The 25,260-nt window shown below is 39.4% G+C and overlaps 1 protein-coding gene across 2 annotated transcripts in view; it reads left to right on the top strand.

Moving 5' to 3' along the window:
• The window catches only part of TOX (thymocyte selection associated high mobility group box), a 302,338-nt gene that overhangs the window by 1,278 nt on the left and 275,800 nt on the right, over positions 1 to 25,260 (top strand). The window lies entirely within an intron of this gene.

Here is a 25,260-nt window from a genome sequence, read left to right on the forward strand (position 1 = left end):
TGACCAGGCGGGTGGCCCCGGACGGGCCTGGGGGGTGGGGGTGGGGAGGCGGCCAGGGCTACTGCCAAGCTCTGCTATTCCCATAGATAGAATAGTCAGGGGGTGCGAAGGGAGGGGGTTACTCTCGGTGCTTCTCCAATTCTCTGCCCCGGGAGGGAGGACGCGCGGGGACCGGTCTCCGAGGGCAGCCGCAGGGCCACGGCTTTCCTCGCCCGGGGCTTATTGGACGTGTGGAAGCTGTCCAGCCGGGTGTACGTCGGAGGGGAGGAATGAGTTCTCTGAGACACCGGGCGAGTGGGTTAGACGCCCAGCTCCCGCTCAACCTGCTTGGTACTGTATTGCAAGCAGTTCCCTGTAGGTCCCTCCGTGAATTCCACTGGATGAATCGTTGGGACCCTTAATATTTGCCTGCTGGCGAGGCATCATCAAACAGCTTTTTTACGTGATACAGAAGTATTTAACGCGCTGCATCCTCAGCCCCCCGGACTCCCCACCACGCCACCCCCTCGCAGCTCCAGAGTCTTGGTCAGTCGGGACACACACACACACACACACACACACACACACACACACACACAGCTGTGAGTTAAGTGATCCCCAGATAGCACCCTGTGCAGACGCTCCTTGATTCTGGGTACAGTGTAAAGCTCGGTAGAAGGCTATGCTGAATGTCTATGATGGATAGGCAAGTTTGAAAAGGAGGAAATAGTCTTGTGCAAGGCAGAAAAGCTTATCATACAGGGAGCTCTTTAGGTACGAACAGGTTGGAAAGCTCAGGTAACTTTGGCAAGAGAAGTTTGTGTAATGAAGTTTCATTATTGGTTAGTACCATAGTTCTTTTATTCTTAAATCAGTTTTGCCTTTATAAGCAAGTATTTTGTGTATTTAACATTCTATTTTGCTCATAGCACTAGTACTAACAAAAATAATAAAGTAGCAGACCTATCATGGTTAGTAAACACATCTTCCAGGGTGGTAACCAGTACCAAAAAGAACCATTTTGGCAGTGAAACTGGACAAATCTGATTAGATTGATTGGTGATTTTAGGCTCCAAAAAGAAGGTAATGACTTGGATACACATTTCACTTGTCATTTTGTGATAGTAGGGTCAGATTTAATTTAAAAGTTAAATGCTTTGGAAAATCAAGAATTACTTCAATATATTAAATCATTTTCCAATTAAGTGCTTTAAATAATTTTCGTGGGTTGTGCTGTGAATTGAATAAATTAATTCAGAAAGTCTTCAGAATTTCTTTACTAGCTCATTGAAGTTCCTTTCAAGTCTCCCCCCCCCCCCCCCCCCCCCCCCCGTGTAGGAGAAGCAAACTGTTCTTTTTAAATGCAAATTAGCCACCCTTTCTATAGACTAGTTGCAAGTCTTCTATTTAACTTATCCAGGGAATAATGGATTTTTAAAGATGCAAAGTCATGATATACTTCTAATAGTAGGAAGAGACTTTATGGAAATGCTTCTGGAAGAATGCCTTCCCCTGCCTTTCTCTGGATAGCAGTCTATCAAATATATTTGTCACTGATCCCCGATTATATTAAACATACTGAGTAGGTTTGGTAGGCCCCAGAAAACCTAGTTTTTCTACTCCATCATGATCAGCACTGGTACACAACTTCTATCCAGCTTCCCTGTTTTAGTTGCTTAGATTGTAGTCAACTAGCATTAATTTTTGCAGTGACTCAAGTGGATTTGCAGGGATGTGGAAGATGGGCAGAAGTTTGGAAGAAGTTTGAGATAAGAAATCTGCATCTACATTTAGTGAAAGCAAGTTGGATCAGACTTCCCTGAAAGAGCCAAGACAGCAAAGTAAACCTTGTGTCTTTCAGAGGTGTAAAGAATATGTGGTTTATTACAAGAAACAGTCACTTTGTCAGGTTATTTGTTTTTAATAGGTTGATAAGACCATAAATTAATAATTATCTTTATTTTAAATCTGTCAACACTTTTGTCGTTGAAGCTGGTGTGCTAAGTCCCAGTGGAACCAGGATCTTTACGTGCTTCAGAATTGTGCCGTTGTACCTATAGTTTTCCCACTGATCTTTTTTTCAATGTTAGAAGAGACCCTAATCCAGAAAATGAATATCTTCTTCCTCAAGCTTTTCTAAACTAGAAGGAGGTTGTGTTACCCCGCTGACACTTTCCGGCTGCTGCTCTATAGATTGCCAAAAACGCTACTTACATTTTTCAGTCGATAAACTCCAGAGGAGGCTTTTTTTTTTTTTTTTTTTTTTTGGAAACCGTTTAATTTACTATTGGTCTATTGTAAGAGCACATTACGTTATGAACACATCACTATGCAAACTGGCCTCCATTTTCACAGAGCCCATTGAGGGAGAAAAGTGAGAACAATGCGGACGATGTTGGTTATGGCAAGGGTACGAGGCATCTCTTATACAAACAGCCAGAACGGATGGCATGTTGCTGTATATAGGTCAGCCTTTGAAACAGCAGCATAGCTCTCAGACTGGACAGAAACATGCAGGCTGAAAGTAACAGTGTTCACCTCTTGGAACTTAAAGCGTGGTTACATTTCAGACATTGAGAGATGGTACCATAGTCAGTTTCATCTAATTAAGACTATTTTAAGTTACACTGTAGCCCTTAATTGAAATTGCATTAAAGGGACTCACAACTGGAGTGCAGTAGTAAAATATAGTCCTATTTTTTGTTCTAGTTGAAGGTGTCAGAGCATCAGTGCAAATCTATACCCACGGAGTAAGAACAGTTCCTTTCAGTTTCTTAGTGCAGTGTCATTTGTAAAGATTGTTTTCACGGATTTTATGCTAAATTGGGACAAAGAAGTGGCACTTTTTCATTTTTACAATGATGTGATGTGTTCAGTTATTGCTCAGTATCTGCCCACATAAGGAGCAGTAATACAATGATGTTATGACATGGCTAATCACAGGGATGCTGACCTCTGCCATCAGTGGGAGAAGAAATAATGGTCTTTACTGTTCTCAGTGGTTGCTGTTGTGGAATCAGGTCCTGAAGCTTTCTTTGGTTGGTTTAGACACAGGCAAGTCCAAGACACAAAACCCGTGCTCAATACTAGTTATACACAGACTAAAGAATAATGGCCGTTTGGGATGTTGGGCTTTTGTCATTGAAATGAGGAAGGACAGTGTATAATCTTTTCATATAAACATAGGAAGAAGGACCTATTTGTGATGAACTCAGCGTTGAAATGTCAGAGCTAACATTAAACACTCCATAACTTTTGAGAAAAACAAGATTCATTATTGTTTCTGCTACATCTCCTTTGAGCTTATTTTCCTATTTACTTAGAGCATTATGTCTTGGACTTTAAGGTGACAAAACTCATCACATCTAAAATACAGGATATACAAGCACATTAAGGTGGAGTCATTATTTCTACTCTAATTAATAAATGTAAGAAAAAAGGAGAATGGGAGAAGAAGGAGGAGGAGGAAGGGGAGGGTTATAAGCAATTTAGAGCATCATGCCTGATTAGTTCTCTATCCACATACATAACTTCTAGGACTTCAGTAAATTCATAGTTGATACTTGGGACATCATTAGTGTGATTAAAACTCCCTTGGGAGTTTTACTGGCTGGATCTTTCTTAAGTTCTGAGGTCCTTAAAATGTGCTTTAAATAAAATTTTTATAGGTAAGAAAGAGCAGAAAACAAGCAATCATACGGTTTTGGCCACCAAATCAGATATCACACAAAAACCTCAAATGTAGCTATCTTGACTTTGTGGGATATTTCACTGTCACAAATTCCAATTTTAAATGTCTGTGTGAAAATTGTAGTATGGGTTTTGGAGAGATCAAATGCTATTTTTAACATAGCTTATGTGGCTTAATATTCTCACAGTTTATCATATTTTTTTAAGGTTACCGAATGATGATATTAAGGAATGTTTTAATATTTTTCTTAGGAAAACTAAACTGATTTTTAAATATTATCCTAATAAACTGCTTTTTTAAATGATCTGATTGCAAGGGATGTAAGAACAGGAAAAAAGTAAGGCACTTGAACCTGGAAGAAAAAGGGAAAGTTCCAAGTTTCACAGTGACTTCCTTGGGACCAAAACTGGGCCTCAAATACTGGTTTCGGTATGTGGAACTATTTTTTTTTTTTTTTGGCCATGCTTTTTTGCAATGAGCTCAATTCAAGAGAGGGATAATGTAGAGAATTGGAGGAAAATCATACTTAGCTATAAAAGATGATTTATTCTAATATTTTCCAACATTTTGCTAGGATACTAGAAAGTTGAAAAGACCCTAGGGATATTTCTCAACTGCTGGTAATCCCTCCTGCCCTGATTTGAAGACTGCCCTCAGTATCAGGTCTGTCTGTATGCCCCCCTGCCTCCGCACCCCCCACCCCCGCCCTTCCCAAACACCTCCAGTCCAGGAAGAGCTTGGCAGCCTGGTTTAGCTCCTCCCTAATCTTAAATCGAACCTGGGAGGTCTGTACCTTCTAATGTGAACTTTCTTCGCTCTCCTCAGGAATGTGACTCAGCATTGTGGTTATCTTGGAGAGCATGCTTCTTTCCTCCTTGTCATCACTGTTACAATCATCATGGTGACCTATGCATTCTTCCTCCCGTACCTGACCTTATTTTCTGGTTAAGGAAATTGGAATCTGCCAGTCTCCTGGCTCATACCCACTTTTTAAAATCTTGAATTAGGCTCTTCTCTTTTTCTCCATTTCCCAATCTGAGTGAATGACATAAGGTCATGCAATAATAGACCAAGAAACCATAGATACTTTGCTGTGAGGGAAAATAACTATGGCGGTCACTTCTAAGGTCTACTAGTTTCCACCTTTCCCCCACATTTTAAGCGCAGTGTATTTAGAGCTTGGAAACAGTTTCTGGAGCATCCCTTTCAGTGAGAAGTCTTTATTTAGATTATAAAATAGTATAAAAGTAGGACTGTGGTCTCCAAATCTTGAGTTGGCCTGCAGTAAGTTAGGGGACTTAACGCTTACAGAAAGTAAATGGGTTAACAGACTTAATAAGTGTTTTCATCAGAATATGCATGGACAACTAAAACAGGAAGAGTTGGACATGCAGAACTTATTTAACTAATCAACTTAGATAACTTATCCTACATGTCAGCTCTCTGAATGTGAATCTCCAGGTCCCTGGGAAGTCTTAGCACAGAATATTTATCTTGTATCTCAATAAACATGAAATGTAGCGATCGTGACTTGATGGAATGTCGTTAATAATTACATTTTTAAAATGGCATCAATTGTTTAAGATAAAACTTACATTGTATACAACCAAATCCAAGAATCTAAAATGTACACCTTAGGAGAAAACAAGATTGTAGTGAACCATAATTTTAAATACTCTGGCCCCAATTATAGTTCTTACCTGCAAGAGGCTTCCATGGAAACATCTATAAGCTTGAATGCCACCTTGTTGGTCTCAATTAAATTTGAGCAAAATTCAAATATGCGAATCTTTAATTTTACCAATTCTAAAGAAACTTTCTTGCCTTTCCTTTACTTTCATTCTGGTGTTATTGATATATTTTTCAATTGATCTTTGCACTTCTCAGAGTCAGATAGCCTGTGGTCTCCAGTGGTTGACGGGACCCACAGTCAATACTGAATAGCGTTAAATAGCGTTAGGAAGCTGGAGTGCCAAGGCGATAGAGCTTACATCTGCCCTAATGAACTTGAGAATTTTTTGTTTTACACCATGCATGCCAAGTTTCATCCCGGAGAGCAATTTCTCATTAAAAACAGTCGAGTTATAAACTGCTTAGAAATGTGGTTTATAATGGAAGTGCCAACAGACTGTTAATTATAGCAGTTCTTCCATAATACTTTGAGACATGGAATTCACATTAACCTGAATGAGCTTTTCCTGGTTATAACATGTTTCTCCCTATAGCATTCATTTTGAAAATGGGAACATTATATTGCTCTGTGCTTGGATGTTGATGGTACAGCAGAAAAGACCAGAAGGAAGATAATGCCAGAAAGAAATACCCTGCTCTTTCATGATAGGAGATACCAGTATTTTTCCAGACTTCTGTAGTTTGGTCTATGGCAAGTTTGCATTACTTGATGAATAATGTCAAAACTAACTTTTAAATGCTATCTTCAGATTTCCATTTTACTCGTGAAAAATCATTTATACACATTTATAATACCAAAGGTCGTGCAACCAATGTTACTATTAATGCTTTTCTCTTTGTCCATTTTTCACTTTGGACTTTTAAATGCTTCTGCTTTAGCCAAGTATTTATTGGTTTTCATTCCTGAGTTATGTGCTTTTATGAAGCTATCTTGAAAGGACTCCCAATTAAACTAAGGCTATGGTTGGTTGATACAAAGCTTTGTTAGTGGCCAAGAAAATATAAAAAGTTATTTTGAGTTACTACGAAGACCTACAAGTTATATGTATCTGATCCACACGGCTGAAATGGCAGCTTCTACAGAAAATAGCTTTTCTTTGATGTCTGGGAGCATCTTTCTGGGGGTTACCTAGTCAGAGAAATTGGGGTGTGTGTGTGTGTGTGTGTGTGTGTGTTTTCTTATGTTCCTCATGTCCTGGATATATTTCTGGTGATACATGCATGAGAATTTATCATAAATGGCAGAATCTATCAATGCATACAACAACAACAAGGGAAATCACACTGTCTTGTAGGAATGCCTCATTACCATTCCATTTTAAGAAACATAGCCGTATTTCACAGGAGAAGATGCTTTCCAATGCTAGGGCTTTAATTGGGCATAATATAACCTGATAAGATTAAAGGACTAGAGCTTTCTGAGAAAAACCATAGGCTCTCTGAAGAAAAGACTGCTTTTTGTTCAAGATTTGAGATAAAAACTGAGGGCCCTTAAACCTATGTTGACTTACTCCTTGGGCAAAATAAATATAACCATGGAAAGGACATGGTCCCTCCCCCTCTGTTTTCTACTCCCTTTAGAAGCCTGACTTCGTTGTGTCTGGTAAAAGTTCTGACACTATAAACCTTTAATCCACCTGTGTCCCAGTCTGCCAAGTATCCACTAGAGAAAATAATTTATATTTGTATCAAGGAAGTCTTACGAGAATTAAGGAGTCAACGGAGGCAGATTATTTTGAAATCCTGTGGTGAAAGATGTTCAAGAATTCAAACAGTGGTAGACCTTAGAAAAATACCATATTCCCGGCACACTTCTTATATTTCTGCTCCTCTAGTGACACAAATGTATTTTCCAAAGTTGTAGACCATTGATTCTTCCAGCATGGGAGTGAAAAGGAGAACCTTTTGTAGAGGGTCACAGGTGAATTGGGACAAGTGGGGCATGTGTGGGTAGGTCTGAAGTCTCCTCCCCCTTTCCTTTATGGATAAGCCCCTCCCCCCCAGGGCCTTCCTCCTTCTCCGAGTTGAAAGCCAGTGCTGTACCCGCCAGAGATGCTTCTGGTGGGAGCTGGTACCTGTTTGCAGCTAGGAAGGTGAGCTAGAAGTTGAGTCTAACTGCTGCAGAGGGACTGCCCTCTTGCAGCTCTTGACTTCAGGGAAGCACTTGCCGCTCTGTACCTTCCTCTGATGGATGGGTCAGAGCTGCAAATATACAGTGTGTGAGATTAATTACCGAATGGATCGACTGGGTCTAAAGATAGTCCAATTACATTGAAAGCGTATCTGTGCACCACCCGATTTTCTGAAGTCTTTTAACTCAATTAAATGGTTAATTAAAAAAAATGGTGGGGTAAAGGGTGATGTTCACTGGCGTCTTCATACATTGTGAAAACCAGTTCTCCTTTTCTAGGCCAACAGGCCTCAGCCCAAAATGCCAGCAACAATTGTATAAAGAGAAATGTTAATAATAAAGAGTCAGGATAACCTTTCAACAAAAAGTATATTTTATCATTTGGCAGATGCAGTCATGAACATTAATCATAGAACCTGCAGATAGTAGAAGCTTAATATCAAAGCTAATGATTTATTTTATGTTAATGACTTTCTGCCAGGGCATAAAAGACTGTTCATAATGGACTCTCCGCGCTATGTTCAGTTACTAAGGCTAATGGGATAATCTTTTCTCTCCCAAAATTAAGCTTTTTGAAATAAATTATGCTGTTACTTTTCAAGGTAACTCTCAAAAATTTACTGCAAAACTAATCTTTTAAGAACTGCTTAAAGAAATAAAGAGGAAGAAAAATCCCAAAGCAGCTTTTCTAGTTCATGTGCAGTTTTACTTAATTAGAGAGAGAAAGTTTGCATGTATGCTAATATCCCTGAACTTGCAGTGCCGAATAGTTGTAAAGTCAGCCTTCGGTGACTGCCCATGACGGCCTTTGGAGAGTCCGCCCCCATGGGTATAGAACATGTTTTCGTCACTTACCAGGCAATAATGAAGGGAACGGTAGTAAAACGTTGAGTTGTTCACTGGGAAGTTTTAAAAATCATGTTTACAATTAGTTATAACCAACATTATATTTCAATAAGAGATAATTTGCCTACTGAAGTTCACATAATGTGCTAATCATGTCTAGTGGTTAATAAAGGCCTCCTACCTCACTCCCCTGATGGCTATAAAAGGCTATTATATTCATGGCTGCGGTTCAGGTACAGCTGCTCTGTGTTAATAATGCATCATTGTCCCACTAATCAACACACCAAAGGTCAGCCCCCCTAAGCACCTAAACCGCCTATTCTCTCTCCAAAATATTTATTAACACCTTAAAAGCGTATCTGTTCATTTTCCTTAGCCTCCGAGTCCCGTTAATTCCACTCCAGGCTACTTGTGTGATAAGGGTTTCGTAACCTGAGCTAGGTCACAGAGGAGATGAATATATATTCACACTAATTTTCTCCCATAAACATGTTTCCCATTTCCACAGTAAAGGACTGAATTAGTGTAGGGTTGTTTCAGTCATGAGCCTCTTTATAATGAAGTAGGTGTGCTCCAAAGTGAGAACATTTTCAGATTGTGGGTGTTATTTAAGGAGACATTTTGGAAGGAAAACAACTTCTCAATAACCAGAAGCATTTGAAGTCCACAGAGCCAGTCGGGAAATGGGGAGGGATATTTATAATCGAAACAGACGGGAATCGGTGTTAGTTTATAAACCCGATACTGTAGTGAAGTGTATTATTCGCTTAATTGTTCTTTTGGCATAGGAAAGCAATAATAGCAAAAGCTTCTTAAACCATATTTTCTGCACACAAAGAATACATTCACGTGGGATTTCCATTTTGCTAGAAAATCGTGTAAATCAATAAGCTAGCACTTATCTGCATTAAAATTAGGTAGACAACAATTTATAGGCACAGTGATAGTGGAGTTCTCTTGATACCCTTGGTTAGTGTTTAAGATAATCCTTGCTTTTGTGTCCTCAGAGAAGCCAAAATGTTAAGTGAACAAGATCTCATTTTCCCATCTTGTATTATTGTCTCTGTTTCCTCTTACTCATTTTGATAACCTTGCGTGTGTGCGTGCGTGTGCGTGCCTGTGTGCGTGCTTGTGTGTGTCTCCTTCCTTTATGATTCGGGAACCTTCAGTGTTTTAAGAGAAGAAAAAGACATGAAACTCAACTATGTTTCCATCATCAAGAGAAATGCAAAAGGCAAACCAGGGGGAGGAGCCTGGCTTTCTGCAGCACCTAACGTACAATGGTACCTTTGTCATGCTTTAAATATATAATGCCTACAATAAAATATGTACAGGCACAGTTGTGATCTATGAAGTCCCTGGCTCCAGTGCCATTGTTTGTAGTCTCTACGGTTGTCATACATTGTTCTTTGCACATCATACCCTTACAGCAGAATTTGACACCATTTCTAGCTTTCAGCCTGCACCATTTTCATTGCACAATATACATGAGTTTGACAGGGTGTGTTGAGGAAAACTCTGGCAAGCAATTGATATTTTGAAGTGGCAAGCGTTTCAGCAGCTGCCTGCTTGTGAAAAAGGAATGATAAGATATACTGTATTGTTAGTTTCGGGGAAAGCATTAAGGTTTAAGCTCTGTAAAAATGTACACATTATTCGTCCGTGGCGAAGCAAGTCTTTTATGTTTTTTAGAGCTTAGCTCGCTGGCTGATGTGAACTAGAATGACATTGGTCAGTAAATGAATAGGAGTACTTTGAATTTGAACTGCTGCCAATTTTGCACCAACAAAGGAACTGACAAAAGAAAGATTTTATGTGAAATGCAAAGCACACCCAATGTTTTGGGGGCGGGGAAAGGGAAGGAGAGAGAGAGAGAGAGAGAGAGAGAGAGAGAGAGAACCACACGGGGGAATATTCTTTCACACATACTCCTGAGGATACTAAATAGTTAAAACACATCCATTTTTCATGGCTCATCAGCTACGACCTAAGCTGTTTTATCGAATGTTCTTTAAAAACCTGTTGTAGACACATAGGCTTTTAGAATTTGTTCATATGGAATTTAGAGTGTTGTTCTAAATATCACACTGTGCCCTGGGGGCCTGTTGGCAGAATATCAGAGCTGCCCACTGTTGGAGTCACCAACTCTCTCTCTTGTAGTGGGAAATTATAGTTTAATCAGTTATGGCACTTTCAGTGTGTGACGTTCATTAGCGAGGCAATTTGTCATGACTGCTAATGGTCAGAATGCATCTGCTCTCTCCGTTACAGAGCGCGATAAGGAAGAAGACAAATATTCCAATATCTGATAGTATTAACTTGTTTCAAATTTGTAATCCAAGGTTAGTTGCTCAAAACAGACACAGCAGCAGATTAATAAGTAGCCTCTATTCAATTTTACTGGGCCCTGTTTTTAGGGATTTATGACTTTCAGGCACACTAATGTGCTATTATGAAGGGCACAGTCTTTGATTAGATGTTCAACAGAAAGTAAGTTACGAGCAGCGTACCTTCTGGGTTCATCTGGAAAGAATTTATGTGCATAATATTTTCTATAGAACACCATAAATTGAAAGGTTGATGCATGCAGTATTTCTGACATGCTAAATATTCCTCTTATGATTAAAAAAAAAAAAAGTCACTTTCCTATTGGTTTATAAACTGGTCAGTCACTTTTCAAGGGAGATTAGCATCCCGATCTATTTGAAAAGTTGTAAAATTCTGGTGAAAAACTTCAGAGTGAATTAGAAACATCATGTTTTCCCCCCAGTACACTGCTTTATAAGATCATTGTTCATTGTTCTACATGGGAAAAGTTAAGAAAGATTCCGCCAGTTGAAAAGGCTGGATTTTTTTTTTCAAATGTATATCTCATATTTTCTAGATATTACATCACATAGCTTGCCGGACAAAATCTTTTTGACACATTTTCATTTTTAATGAAAGGCCCTAAAATTCAGAGCATAATGATTTCTTAGAAACTGAACCCAATCTTGGTAAAAAAAAATTCGTTCTTGCTAGTAACAAAAGCTGTTACTGTTTAAGTTCCTGTTGAGCGGTTAGTCGGTACGCTTCACTGAATGTTGTCAAAAAGGCTTTCCTCATGATTGACAACCCGGCAGGAATGTGAATGGAGATTTTAATTGCGTATCATGTGTGCATATCAGAGTGAGCGAATTCATGACTCTGCTTAGCTCCATATCTCTGCAGGTCAGCCGTGCCAAAAAATGCTCTTTTATGTGCAATTTTTCCAAAAAGAGAAAGGTGTATGTGTACTGAAGTCATCCGTTATTCATTTCTAAAGTGAAACACTTGTGTTCCCTTAGCCTCGGAGTCTGAAAGTGGAACAAAAATCCATTTTGAGATTTCTTTCTTTTACTCTTTGCCCTTACACTTGGATGATGTAAATTCTTTTGAGTTACAAGTTGGGAAAAGTCTGCCAGAACATATTTTTCTTATGGCACTTGTTATATGAAGTGTGTTTGTCTTTCTTTTTTTTTTTTCTTTTTTTCCCTAAAGAGTACTTTGAAAAGAAAGAAAAAATGTAAGCCAGCGGAAAAAGTTACTGAGGTCAATTACCTTTCTATATAACTTGCAATCTTTAGAAAAGGTCTGGGGGTTGGGTGGGTGGAGAAGAAAGGATATATTTTTGAGAGGGGGAAAGATTCATAAAGTTGCATCTGAATTTTGGTAAAAATAGCAAAAATGCAGGGTTTATGGTAAAGCAACATTGATAAATACGTGAATGTTCATTTCTTAGAAAAAGCTCTCCTCTGCCGAAAACATAAAGGTCAAAGTTTCATTTCTGCCCTCACTGCCTTGTCCAGATACAGGGCAGTGATGTACCATTTGTCTTTATTGAGATGTCTCACCCCGACACACAGGAGATTTTCAAAGTGGGGTAAAAACTTGCTTCGTAGAGAGACTTTGGCTACACTGACCGCCCCACCCCCGCCCGGACCGCTCAAGAACTTCTTACTGTAAAAACGCGATGAAACAAAAATGTGTGATGAATACACTTATATAATTTTTCATTGGCGTGATGTGAAAATTTGGCACGTGGGCTGTAAATTTACCGCATAGCTACTTTTCCATGTCATTTTGAATAGGTGAGAAAAAGATTAGTGCCGGGGTCATTTTTAAAGAGAACTGTAAGAGTAAGTAGGGGAATGTTGAAAAGATGGTGACTTTTATAGCCTTAGGAGATCCCATGGGACTTAACTTTGTTCTGGGCTCTAATATGTTATCTCAACACATTTTAGAACATATCAAATTGCAGCCTGGTGATTCAGCCCTTCTTATGTCATGCAGTGCAGGGTGATTGCTACACGACAGCGATGCTGTACCTTTAAAACGCCGAAGAAGAAAAAAATCTATTTTATTTTAAAAATCTAGCTCTATGTATGGGTGACATTTTTCTAATGTTATGGAAGACTATTTTGTACTTTATATGGAGAGCTCAGGCAAGGAAAAAATCTATTTACAAAATGAAAAAAAGCGCTCAGCTGAATGCATTTCACTTTTAAAGATGATATTCTGGTAATGAACTTTATCAAGCAGAGACCATTTCAGTAAAAGTATTAAAGTAGTTCCTATTTCGGTTGCCTCACTTAAGGCTGTGTCACTGTTTCCATTATAACTTCTTATTTTCAGGTGCCTCTAATGCAGTCCCCATACAAATATTTGCACAGGGATGAGATGAGAATATTTTAGTCTACGAAGTCGACTTTTTATTTAGAATGCACTTCTGAAGAAGCGTGGGGCTTTGTTAATAAGGCATTCACTGGACAGCACCTGTGTGCAGTTTTAGGCTGTGTTTTTAGGCGTGAGATGAGGAAGCGGTGGGCCCCTGCCTTCGGGCGGCCAATCAAGAAGAGAGGAATACAAAGGACCAGACCAGAGCAGAGCTGAGGTATAAACTGATGTGGTAAGAGGTCGGTGCTCAGAGTGCTGGGGGTACAGAAAGCAAAGTAATGGATTGAGGTGGAGGGAATCCAAGCGGCTTCCTGGAGGAGATGGCATTTCAGTTGGTCTGAAGAATTGGAAAGTTACTCCTATTTTTGAATTAATCTTTATGTTCCTACCTCTTTTCGAAATGACTTGAGGCAACTTAAAATTAAGAAATAAGGCCGACAATAAAGCTATGAATAGCAACACAGCACATCACAGCCCCGGAAATGGAGACACAAGCATACTTCTTAGCTTTGGTATTATTACTATAATTAAACATTAAATTTGGCCCTTGCTCTCTCATTGAGCAAAACCAGAAATCCCCTGAGTGCCAAGAATTCGGATTACCTGAGAGATGTGTAACACCACTTCTCCATGGATAGAGAGCATTCCTCTAATTAAAGGCTGCATAAGATATAAAATGAGGAAATGCGTGGAGCTGACGCATGGTGGCCATCTGAAGGTGATCGGTTGTGGCTGGGTTGAGACCGAGTCTTCTGTGGTGAGAAATTGGGCATGATAGAGGAGGAGGAGGCCCACAGGAATAAGAATCTGGAAAGAACCAGGAACGACTCTGGAATGAGAGAATGAAAACAGGCCTGTGTTTCAGGAAAGTAACTGTTGTCGTTAAAGAGATGGGTTGGGCAAATTCCAGTGGAATTCAAATCACTGTTGTCAGTGGGCTAATGTCCCGCCCGAAGAGGAATGCCCCAGAGAAGACGGACTGACTGTTTGGGGAAATTACATGATAAAGTGAATGATCAGGTATTGATCTGTTTTTGGTGACTTTTCAAATCGGAGATGAATGATAAGCTTTTAGGGGTTTTCCACTTCAGCTAAAGGGTTGAATTTTCTTAAACTCTAACTTCTTGAAGGAACACTAGAGTGTTGCAGTCTCCCGGCCAATTCTTTCATTAATTAATCAGCCAAATCATTGGCAGTGAATACTAATGCTGTGTGTGTGTAGTCTTTGATGTATACCTGCTGAGCTTACTTCCAAAGATGTTAGTGTTCGCTTTCCTGAAATTTCTCAATCAGTGATAAATATGCATATAATTATCTGTAAATTTGGGAAGTATCTTCAAGCATCCAAACATATTCAGAAATGTCTGTCACCAGTTTCAAAGGTACCTCGTGATCTTCAGGTAGCCACAGAGCAAAGTTCTCGAAGTTTTCTGTGGAAGTGCCCTGATGAATTTACAGCCTGAGGGGTAAGGAGGACAGGACAAATCCAGAAATGCCGCTGCAATCTACATAGGTCTTCGAAGACTGATGTTCTGTCTTTGAGAAGTACTTGGATTTTATATTATTTACAATAATATCTCCATGTCGTTTTAATGTGAATATGATACTGTAAATCACTTACCATCGAGTCAACTCTGTGTTCCAGGAAGATAGTCCCTGGTATTCTATTGTCTACTTGGCATATTATTCTGCTCCTAGGGGAATGAGTTTGAGAAGCATGGAAGAGTGTAATGGTCTTTAACCTTAGTGTTAAGAAATAGTTTGGAAGCCTTGTAGAAGTCTATCTTGTCTGGTCATCTCTCCCACAGAGAATGGAACGTTTGGTCCACGCTTACTCTTTTCTTGACTCTCACTAATGCTCTAATTAACAAAGTACTTGATTTTAGCATAAAGTGGGAGAGTATTTAGCTAGGACTCAATTGTTACTGGTGCAGAGGACATAGTGACTTTCCCAGTAAAGGGAGGGAATGGTGAAGAGGAGGGAGGTCAGATATCTCATGTGTGAGTGGAAGAGAGAAATCCTGTAGTTATGGCCAAACTTGATGGAAGAAGGCGGTCAAGACCGGGATTCTATTGTTAGGCATTAGTATATCACCTAACTTGAGAAGAATTTGAAAAAATCTAAGAAAAGGAAAAGTTGGCAAAGACTTTGAATGATTTTGGTGGCAGTTGGAGATGGAGGGTAAGGGCAGGTGTATATAGGTCAGAACAAGACCCTTCATGTAACAAGAGGCCGAGGCTTGGATGCCCCCTTCCTCTCTGTCCCTCACTCTCCCTCCCTTGCTCTTTTCCTCCCTTTCTTCCCCCACAGGGAGACGTAATTTGGAAGATGATTGACATTATTTTCCAGATTCCTTTAAGCTTATTTCTTAGATGACCTCTTATCTGTGCTCTCTTACTTATATCCTCACCTGCCCGCTATGGGCTTCTGTTTCCGGGCAGCCATCTTTCTCCTATCCTCTCTATCATCATTATGACACACTTCAGTGAACTGAACTGTCTTGCAAAAAGAAAAAAAACCCAGTAGTTCTAATAATGCAGGATGGAATGGATAGATTTCAGGTGTGCATATCCAAGATTTCCTCAACAAATGCCAGCCTACTGATAGCCATCCATAGCACCTGACAAATCAGGGTTGGCCGGCTTGGTTGTTTCCCCTTACTTCATTTAAGGCTTAACTTGTTTAAACAGTCAGGCATATATAAATAACGGATATTCCCTCTGAGGACAAAAATATGCCTTTTCATCTCAAAACAACATTTAGGCAGATGAAGCCTTTTAGATTCTTCCTTTCCCCAAATCCAGGAGCTTTTCCTATACTGAACATGTTTTGAAGTTTCATCTGAAATGGCAGGCCAGGGCAATGAGCACTGTCTATGTCTGTAGCTTTCATTCCTTTATTTATAAGGTCCCATAAAAGTGGAACAACAACAAAAAAATAATGAAAAAGAGAAGTAGATTTCTTATATTTGATTCCATAGCTTCTTTCTTTCTTTTTTTAAGATTTTATTTATTTATTTGACAGAAAGTAGGCAGAGGCAGACAGAGGGAGAGGGGCAAACAGGCTCCCCACTGAGCAGAGAGTCCGATGTGGGGCTCGATCTCAGGACCTTGAGATCATGACCTGAGCCGAAGGCAGAGGCTTTAACCCACTGAGCCACCCAGGCACCTCTCCATAGCCTACTTCTTTGTGGGGTTTGGAGCCCATGGCCCAGCGTCCTTATAGACCCAGCTCCCAGCAGCGTGACATTTGTGAATCTTGGTTAATTTATTCATTAAATATTTTCTGAGTGGTTACTATGCATCAGGAACTGTGGCTAAGTGGTAGAGATAGAGAAAGCAAAAAAAAAAAAAAAAAAAAAAGTGTTCACTTACTTAATCTTACATGTGATAGAAATAATTCTATTTGTGGAAGATGGGTGAACGAGAATTCAGTGGACTTCAATATTTGACCTAAAAACTATCAGTATGAAGCTCTGAATACCCCTGTGTGTTCGTTCATCCATTCACCTCTCGTTCCTTTCTTCCTCCCTCCCTCCCTCTTTCTTTCTTTCTTTCTTTCTTTCTTTCTTTCTTTCTTTCTTTCTTTCTTTCTTTCTTTCTTTCTCCTCCCCCCCTCCTTCCCTCCCTCCCTCTCTCTCTTTCTCTCTCTCTCTCTCTCTCTCTTAGTCTAGATGATATGGCTGAGAATAGAACCAGCATTCCTTGCCCCGTCCCTTGCTATGACAGCAACTGATAGCCTATGGGACACAGGAACTGGGTAACTTAAGCCAATAGTGATTGTTTATGAAGTAGTCAAAGGAATGAATTTTTTAAAATTGAAATTCTAATCGTGCAAATATTTTAGTCTTCAGAAATTTGAACTCTGGGTATCATTCAGAAAAAGAATGGGGTTTTTGCTCGACCCTTGTCTTGGGCTGCAGTCAGCTGATTCAGTACCACTTTTTATATTGAAGTTATTTGTAAGTTCAGGATATTTTTACATGTTTAAATAATTTGTTCTATCACAGTGGCTTTCCAAAGGTAAACACCACTGTGTGTTTTCAAGTTCTTTTTTCTGACAAATAACTGCCTATTCTGGAAGACCGTCATGGCAGAAATTGCTTACAAAATAATTCTGTGGATCTCCTATTTTCTTACCATCTCATTCCTTCCCCTAATATGGTATGGAACCAGACTGCAATTACACTTTCACAATTACTTTATTATATGGGTTGAAATATACTCCTGAAGCTCTTATTACCTTTTCCATACCCCATTTGCACAGACCTGCTGATGGCTGTCAGCAACGCTTCCTCGGGACAATCAGCCATTCTTAGCGGGTTGTGTTTAAATTCAGAGCACCACAAATAGAAAGCACCTCTCTCTCCTTGCTGATGAATTTTTAATGTTTAAGCATTTGTAATAATTCCAAGGACTTTATTATAACAGCCTGCAGAATTAGGCCTGGGTGTTTTAGGATGTTGGATATTTATCTCTGATCTTGGTCGAAGGGGAGAAAAATGAAAACAACACAATGTTAATAGTGTGTGTGTCTGTAGCAACCTAAGCATTATGTCACCCGGGGTTAGAACTCCTTTTCCCTGAAAGAGGTTGTTTAAGATTTTCTACTTCAAATAATTCACTCAAAAGCTCTTTTCTCCATAATTGCATTTTATGAAGGAGGGTGGGGGAGACTCCACTCCACTCCATGTCTTTAAGTGGAAACTGGAATGCCATATATTCAAATATGGAATATATTTACATTTAATAGCAAAATCAAGAACCTTTCTGTTACATTACAAAGAGAAATATTCTTCTTTCTTAAAAAGCCAGTTCTTAGGGTTTTTGAAAGTCTTCTAAATAGAGATTTGGTTGACTCGGAGAGCCCCACGGTATAAGTTCCTATTATCCTCTTTCATGAAATTTTATTTACCACTTCATTTTATCCCCAAACTGTACCCACATTAGGACAACTACATATTAGGCCATCTCTTATAAAGTTATGACATTTAAAAATACATGTTATAGGAAAGAGTTAAAATAGAATCACCTTATGTGTCCTTGCTGTGAAGTGCCAGTGTAGAATGATTTCTCTGCTCTTTGAAAATTAGACAGATTTGAGCACAATGCTGATACCTTATGGGTATGTGTATTCGTGTAAGTTTATGTCAAATGTTCAGAAATAGGGGTGCCTGGGTGGCTCAGTGGGTTAAGCCTCTGCCTTCGGCTCAGGTCATGATCCCAGTGTCCTGGGATCGAGTCCCACATCGGGCTCTCTGCTCAGCGGGGAGCCTGCTTCCTCCTCTCTCTCTGCCTGCCTCTCCGTCTACTTGTGATTTCTGTCTGTCAAATAAATAAATAAAATCTTTAAAAAAAAATGTTCAGAAATAATTCAGATAACTGATTGCATACTTCGATTATATTCAATGCATAAATTTATCAATATACTTTTTGAAACAACATAATTGTCATTTGGTGTCTATGTTCCAGGTAAACCTCTTGCATATTTCTGATGATTAGTAATGACATTGAAATCAATCCATTTGTCAAGTTTCTTGTGATAGAAGGAGGAAGAGAGGGAATCCCATACTTTAGTGCTAATTATAGAACTAACCACATGACCTGGGATGAGTTACTTCTCATCTTTTCTCTAATAAGACAAGAAGCTCGATCACCTCTAAGATTCTTTCCTGCCCAAAGAATCAGGGATGTCCACTGATTTGCTAAATAGTAAATTCTGTAATATCAAGAGGTCTTGAGAATAAAAGTAATCAGAGAGTTCTATTACAGCCAGCAAAGTTAAAGACCTAAGGGTGTTGGGGCGCCTGGATGGCTCAGTGGGTTAAAGCCTCTGCCTTCAGCTCAGGTCATGATCCCAGGGTCGTGGGATGGAGCCCAGCGTCGGGCTCTCTGCTGGCGGGGAGCCTGCTTCCTCCTCTCTTTCCGTCTGCCTCTCTGCTTACTTGTGATCTCTGTCAAATAAATAAATAAAATCTTTAAAAGAAAACAACAATAACAACAACAACAAACCCTAAGATTGTTGTCTTTTATTACATACCACTAAGACTCATCATCCCTCGATGAGTTTCATGACTAACAGGTGCATCTAAGTAGGTCTCCAAGGAGCAAAACTTAGAGCAGACATTGAACAAGGCTGTACCCAGTTCCATCTTCCCATCCTGACAGAAAACGTCACGTTTTTAAAATGGAGGTCTCCCCAAGCCATTTTGACTAAATGGCAGTTTGAGTTTATGAAAGTGGCAAATGATAAAATGCTTCTCCAATGTTTCGTTGTTCTAGTAGGACAGTTATATGTTAGGAAAGAAGTTTGGGAATCAGGAGTCAAGGAGGATACTGTGGGTGGATGGGTTGTGGAGATCCCAGGGCAGAACGCAGGGATTTAGCTCAGCCTGAAGGAGTGAGCCAAATATCCAAATCCAGGTGTCCTGATGAACTGAAAAAGCTTCCCGCCCCCACTCAGAAGTGTATTAACACCTTTACTAGAGTTCTGGCATTGCTGAAACAAATTGTAGCATTGTGATTTCAGGCAACTTGAAAGGTCTTATTTTAAGTGAGGAGAGTCCAGGCTTTCAAAATGGGCCCACTCTCATCCTATTCTCTCACAAATATAATATCAGTAGGACTTAAGACGGCTGAGTTCCCAACTTCAAGAAGTTTTTGGTTTAGGAAAAAAAAAAAAGAAAGAAAGAAAAAAGTTTATTCTTGAAAAACAAACAAAAAAAATTAGAGAGAATAGCATGAAAGAGAAAATATATTCTTAGTGTTCAATTTTCAGTCAGTCCTTCTTAACTGTTTTGATTCACCTGTACAAGCAAATGTTCTAGAATTTCTGACACTGTACTCGGAGGAATTAGTAGGTCCATGTCTTCCTAACAAAGCTTCAGAAATTGAAAAAAGAATTGCCCACAGCTGTCCTGCTGTTGCTTAGGTCCTCCTATGCTGTTGAACCTGCTTGGGCGTGGTCTCTCAGAAACACATGAGGTCACATTTTGGGATAGTCTGGGATAGACTATTCTGACCACCACTGGTTAAAGTAGTACAGAATACAGAATACAATGTTTATGTCTATAAGACCTGTGGAAGCAAATAGGTAAAATCAGTTGTTCATAAAACCTAATGTTGGTGTATTCTAAAACTTTTTTAAAAAAGATTATTTATTTATTTATGAGAGAGAGAGAGGGAGAGAGAGAAGAGCACAAGCAGGGGGAGGGGAAGAGGGAAAGAGAGAAGCAGTCTCCCCATGGAGCAGGGAACCCAATGTGGGACGTGATCCCGGGACTCTGGGATCACGACCTGAGCCAACCAGGTGTCCCTTTAAAACTTTTTAATTTGTTTCTTTTCAATTCCTCAAGAAAGCACTGGAGCTTTTGTGCCCCAACCATGTCAGCTCTTCTGTGAGGGTCCCCACAGAGATGGAGCGCTAACTCGAGTTATTTGAATTACTTAGATGGATTTTTACAGCAGCTGTGGTGTAGAAGCTGCCCAGAGAAGGCCGCGTCCTACCAGAGGAGCTTTGTAAAGCATCAGAGAACACTCTGGGCAAGTTTGCCTTCTCTAGCCCTCTGTTTTCTCATCTGCAAAGAGGAAAGAAGAAAACTCTTTCCTGTATGGGTTTTATGGGGTGGATTAAATGGCAGAAATTGCGTAAAGCCCCATCCGAGCTGCCGGCCCGGGACAGGTCAGTAACCACAAGCCAGAAACTCCAAAACTTCTGAAACTCACTCCGGAGTCCTCCTTGGAGGCCTCCAAACTGGGAGTGAAGACGGTGGCATGGTTGGGAGATCACACCAGCAAACTCACACACCTGTTCAGATTATTGTCTCGGTTCGATGGTCAGAGCCTACCCAGAGACGATGCAATTTTAGGGACCCCTGCTCAGCAGGCCTCCTGAGCCTCAGGTGATCTCTCACCTATGGCTCTGCAGCCACAGTCCCAGAACAGAATGTGACTCCTCAGCTACAGCTGGACCACAGGAAAACTTGCATCTCAGCTGGGATTGTCTTCTAACCTTGCTCCTTTAATACACTTGCTTAGATGAATTGATCACATTAATAAACTGATGCTTTAGGTTCCAAGAGATGTGAGAGAAAGAAGTGTGAACCTAACATGACTCTCGACTTATGCACCAGACACACCTTTTAGGCACAGGACAGAGAGAACGGGAGATTGTTTGGGAAAGAGATAATGCCAAGGGAACCAACAAGACACTTCCCCTGGTTCTTGGCCTTGCTTGCCTTGCACTTGCTCTGGCAGTGATCCCACAAGAGTCAGCAGAAGGCTTCCTCCTATGAAATTCTGCCTCTACCAATATTTTTATTTTCTCTAAAGTTACTGGAAATTATAGGGACATCTGGCTGGCTCAGTCGGTAGAGCATGCAACTTTTGATCTTGGGATTATGAATTCAAGCTCTGATTATTTTTAAAAAATAAATAAATAAAACTACTGGGACACCTGGGTGGCTCAGTTGGTTTATCATGTGCCTTCGGCTCAGGTCATGATCCCAGGGTTCTGGGATCGAGGCCCTCTTTGGGCTCCCTGCTCAGTGGGTTGTCTGCTTCTCCCACCCTCCCTTGCCCTGCTTGTGCTTGTGCTCTCATTCTCTCTCTGCCAAATAAATAAATAAAATCTTTATTTAAAAAATTGAAACTACTGGAAATTGTATTAGGACCATTGCCTATGAAGTAGGAGCCAATTTATCTTTGTCGTAGATCTGGGTAGAGTTTTAATCTTTCAACTAAAATATGGATTCATATTTGCAATGCGTACGTGTGTGTGTGTGCGCGCTTGTGTGTGTGTCACGGAGTTTAAAGACCTCTGAGGTACTACCGGGCAATGTGGACATTGCTGAACACAATTTCAGTGTTATGCACTCCATGAAAGGGGAGAAGCCCTCTCTGTTAAGTCTTTGAGTTTGAAGTTAGTAAAAAGAATTGACAAAGTGCAAAGAAGTTAAGATGGTCTAGTAATTCCTTGCATATTAGGGAGCAAATGAAAGTCCTTCCGACTGCTAATTTAGGGGTGCTAACGGGTGTTAGAAAATGAAAGTAATTAAAGTCATTTTTAAAACCATGTTAGTCCGTTTTACCAGGTGATAATAAGAGTGTGAAAGAGACATTACCATTCATTTATACTTTAATAGTAATTGGATAACAAGCCATTATCCTTTAATTGGTATTGCCCCTTATCGTTTTTTGAGGCGCTTATGCAGACATTCGAAATGTATTAGCAACACGTTCGGGTAGGGGAAGTGGGATATTTGGATCTCCATTTTACAGTAAAGGAAACTAGGGCTCAGAGCATTTAAGTGACTTATTTAAGATCATGTGACTAGTAAGTGACAGAATGGGGATGTGTTAAATGAGTGACCTGATATCAATACGTCTCCACATATCTACTCCACAATCTGTGAGTTCTGCTGAATTCTTGAAGCAAGGAGATACTCCACTCCATGCCTGAATATTCAAATCATTGACCCACCGAGAATACCCAAGGAAAGTGGGTTTCTTTCACGTTGTAGAAGTCTCATTTTTAAGGAATATACCAGAATCTGCTTCACTTTTGCTGTTTTTATTTCACTTTTCTTGCAGGGTACTCTTGAGAGAACAAAATAAATGCACAGAAAGTCAACACTGACAACATAGGGATGCTCCTTGAAGTGAATACTAGGAATCTTAAGAGTAATTTTTTAAATGTATTGGAATGTGGGCAGAACATATCTCTGAAATTTCTAAGGAGAGCCAAAAGAGAGAGAGAGACTTTTAAAGCAAATATTTTCTTGTGTCTAATGTATCAAAATGTGTCCCAGAATGACTTCAGTTCCTTAATTGAATTAAAATTAACAAAGCCATAGAAAATACAAAATGATCACATACCCTTCCTCCCCTCGGGTGCTTTGAGCATTATGGGCTATATGAGATCTTTGTGTCCTGATGATAAAAGTAAGTTTTGAAGGTGTTGTGAAGGAAATGAAAATGTAAGTAAATTTTGAATGATAGTATCCAAATATTAGGAAGAGAGATTATCATCTAGTCTTCTTTGTGCCATTATATTGGGATACAGTGTACCATGGGCTTTTTGTGCTATTATCAAATATAATGACATCAGTAAGACAGAAAGGCTCTTTGAGCGTCCTTTCTTTAGAAACCAGAATGAAAGGTGGTTAAAATATGTGTTTCCTTTATAGAGTTGTCCCTGAAAATGTATCCCTCCTTGGGGACTTAGATAACTTTGAGGAATACTGCTCATTCTTCAGAAATGTCAAATCTGTTAAAAGAGCAGCCTGTGTATTTACTTCCAAATTCTGCACTGCTTCAGAAATCCTTCCACTCTGTGACCATGCCAATTATTGATTTGTCTTTTAAAAATTTTTTTAATTGCCAAGTCTTTCAAACCTAGTTATTATTTTTACTTATCATGATAATTAAGCATCCCATCATTCTAAATATTTCAAACCCAATAATTATGTAATAATTATAATAGCTATTGTTGCATTTATTATATTTTAAATTGTAGAGAGGTAAACAAAATTAAAGGTGAAACATTCCCACTTTCCCTCCAATTCTCCTTCGAGAAATAACCTTGGTTGTCAGGTTCGTGTGTATCTTTTCATTGTTTTTTCTATTTTTAGTTAAGCATAAATATTTACATTATTAGTGATATATCTAACATATATTGAGTACTAGAGGTCTGTAAAACAGAATTTTTGTCCAAACTGGAATCATGCTCTGTTGTATTATATATTGTTTGTCATAATTTCCAGTAAATAATAACTTATCATCACTCTTGATATTTGATGTATAAGTGGCTATTTATCTTGTTTAATGTGACAAGCCAATACATAAAATGCAAATGATGTGATACTTTCTAGAGAAAACTTTGTTTTGGGCGCTTACCAACAGACCAGTAAAGGTTGATCAAGTGTATGCTGTTGACCTTTGAAAGCACACAGGGTTTAGGGGCACCGACCCTTGTGCAGTTGAAAACCCATGTATAACTTTGGACTCCCCCAAAACTTAACTACTTAGAGCCTCCTGTGGACTGAAAGCTTAGCTGGTAACACAGTCTGCTAACACATACTTTGTATGCTATATGTATTACACACTGTATTATCACAGTAAAGGAAGTCAGAAAAGAAAATATTGCTATGAGAATTGTCATGAAGAGAAAATATATTTATAATAATGTGCTTTTTTTTCAAAAACAATTCCATCGAAGCGTACCTGTGCAGTTCAAACCCATGTTGTTCAAGGGTCAACCGTAATTGATTCCTGGTGAGTTACTTTAAAAATGTTGAATTATTAGAGAGGAAAAAATTAAGATTTGTTGCTAAGCCACTCAAGTTACCAAGTGAGTCTGCCCTTTAATTAAGACCATATATACAGAAGCGAGGATATATTTTCAAGCCAACAAGTCCCAGCTGCAAGTGAAACAGCAAAAATGTTGATACCTTACAGCAGAAAGAAAAGACGTCATGTACATTTTCTACACAGGTATTCCCCCAATTATGAAGGTGTATAGAGATAGCTGTAAATATTTAATTATTTTACCAGGCTTAAAGGGAACATTTGTTAAAGTAACAATACTCGTAAGAGTTGATTCAAAAGCATTTCAAGCAACTGAAATATTTCAAATAGAAGTAATGTACTCAGCATTTAGGCTATGTGTAGATATAACAAAGTACATAATAGTCATTCAATGGATGTTAGCCTAGCACTTGCTATCTTGACTTGCTTCTATTAGGAATTGAAATAAAAATAAGAAATAGATTATTCAAGGACTCTGTAGTTCTATAAATGCTTTCACCTACATTATTTCTTAGGAACTGTGGTGGAGAGTAGACACTGGGAGAGATCAAGCTCCAGTGTAGTAAGTCATAAAACAAGAAGTCAGGGAAAGGCTGCCATCCCAAGAGTCTATGTAGGAAGGACAGGAAGGTCTCAGTTGCAGAAGGTCTATCGTGGCTCTTTCCTGTCCCGTGAAGCAAGGACTAAGAAGTCTTCAGACTCTTCTTGCCCTGTCTAGACAGAGCCTCTGATTCTACTTCTTGATGCAGTGCTCACTCATTGGTTTTGGTATCCAACTCATTTGGATACTGTTGCCAGTTCTGTCCAGTGTTCTTCCAGTACACCTTGTTGCTTTCCAAGAACACACAGGTTCCATCAAAGGGCAAGCATTTCTAGTACACTAAAACTAGCCACTAGTTCTGGGCATGGGGAGTTCAAG

The sequence above is a fragment of the Mustela nivalis genome, assembly GCF_964662115.1.
Source record: "Mustela nivalis genome assembly, chromosome: 2".
NCBI classification, from domain to species: domain Eukaryota; kingdom Metazoa; phylum Chordata; class Mammalia; order Carnivora; family Mustelidae; genus Mustela; species Mustela nivalis.